Source organism: Artibeus jamaicensis, unplaced genomic scaffold (assembly GCF_021234435.1).
Source record: "Artibeus jamaicensis isolate MK-2021 breed Jamaican fruit bat unplaced genomic scaffold, CSHL_Jam_final contig_3142, whole genome shotgun sequence".
Taxonomy (NCBI): domain Eukaryota; kingdom Metazoa; phylum Chordata; class Mammalia; order Chiroptera; family Phyllostomidae; genus Artibeus; species Artibeus jamaicensis.
The window spans coordinates 22,766-24,568 of record NW_026521726.1 but is presented as its reverse complement, the minus strand read 5'-3'; positions in this window follow the sequence as shown (position 1 = coordinate 24,568).

Sequence of the window (1,803 nt, the reverse complement as noted above, 5' to 3'; positions counted from 1 at the left end):
ATCCCTACCTCAAGTAATTTATGATCTACTAAAGGAGATATGATAGAACATATTTAACTCATTGTGGATTTAATATGTGGTGTAATGAATGTGGAACAGATTATCCCAAATGAAGAAGAAATTTTGAGCAAAAATATTGAAAGAGAAAAAAAAGAATGAGGGAAGTTTGAATTGTAATGAATGGTCCTCTTTACAAAGTTGTCAGTTATTATAAAATTTCTGAAATTTTGGTAGGAACTCAGGCAGGTAGGCAGAAGTAAGGAAGATTTGGCTCCATATCAGACTACAGACACCAACACAAGGGATTTGCTGAAACTTTAAGTAAATTACACATCCAAGGAATACATGACCCTCAAATCAGAGGCTCTAGGACCACAATTACTTCCTGGACATCATTCAGGGTCCACCAGGAATCAGGATCTCCACCCACAAAGAGATTCGACTATCAGCCATCTAAAGCAATTAGAAGCCAGCTGCATTAGTTTCCTATGGCTGCTAAAACAAATACTGCAAACTAGATAGCTTAAAACAACAGAAATTTATTCTATCACAGCTCTGGAGCCAGAAGTCACCAGAGCCATGTTCTCACTAAAGCCTATAAAGACAAATTATTCCTTGTCTCTTCCAGCATTTGGTGGCTCCAGGTGCTTCTTGGCTTGTGGCAGCATCACTCCAATCTCTGTGTCCATCTTCCATGGAGGAACTTCCATAGTCCTCTTCACTACGTTGTCAGAATTTCTAAAATTCTGGCAGGAATTCAAGAAGGAAGGCAGAAGTCATTGGATTTGGGGGCCACCCAAAACCCAAAATGATTTTGTCCTGAGATCCTTAACTAATACATCTATAAAAATGCTATTTCCAAATAAGGTCACATTCTGAGGTTCCAGGTTCTAATATTTGGAGAACACTATCCAACCCACCATGGTAACCATGAGAACAAAAAAGCAAGAGCCAATGTTCGCAGTCACCTCTGCCACCACTTCCTTAATGCCAGGCATAACAAACAACAGCCCAGATACCCACTCTGGGGCCACACAGGATCCTTCTACCCACGTGTCAGTCCTGCCAGTTTTGCCTCTCTTGACAGATCAGGTGACTGCATTCCACAAGTCATGATTTTGAAGGGAGAATAAAATTTATTTTGAACACATGCTCCATTGAGCAGGAGTCTGAGGTGACAGCTCATGTACTTCTTTTCCCAGAGGGCTGTCCTCCACTGGTGGTAAAAACACTCGGAGGGAAATGCTGAGCTAGGGAACCATGACCTTCCATTAGACACGCTAGGGGGAAAACATGCCACACAGAGATAAGAAGCAGGGGACCAGTGGGAGCAGGCCTCTAGGGCACCACAGTCAGTCTCTCATCAGCATGAATGACACAGACAGAAGTGCCAAGGAAATGGATCTTTTTTACTGATGACTGAATGATGGTCTTGACCCCAAAACAGGTGGGCGAACAGCTTGGGAACACGTGCTTCCAGAGCAACCCCAGGTTCTGCAGTGTTCTGATTCTCCAATCAGCACCACAGACTTAAGCACGTTATTTTTCTCCAATTGTTTTAAACAGGGCAGTTTAAACCAAGCTGGTGGTTAGACTCATGGGAGAGTAAGAATCCCCTGGAAATGAATGCCAACTGTTGTGTATATTTGCCAAGGCATTTTTCAGAGCATAGGAGCTACAGGTTTATTCATTACTTAAAGGGGCCTTCTTCTCTCACCTCAAAGAGGTTAAGAACCACCAGGTTTTTCTTCTCCTCTATGTGAATTTCTTGAAGGAGCTTTTGTTCCTTTGTCCCAGATATAA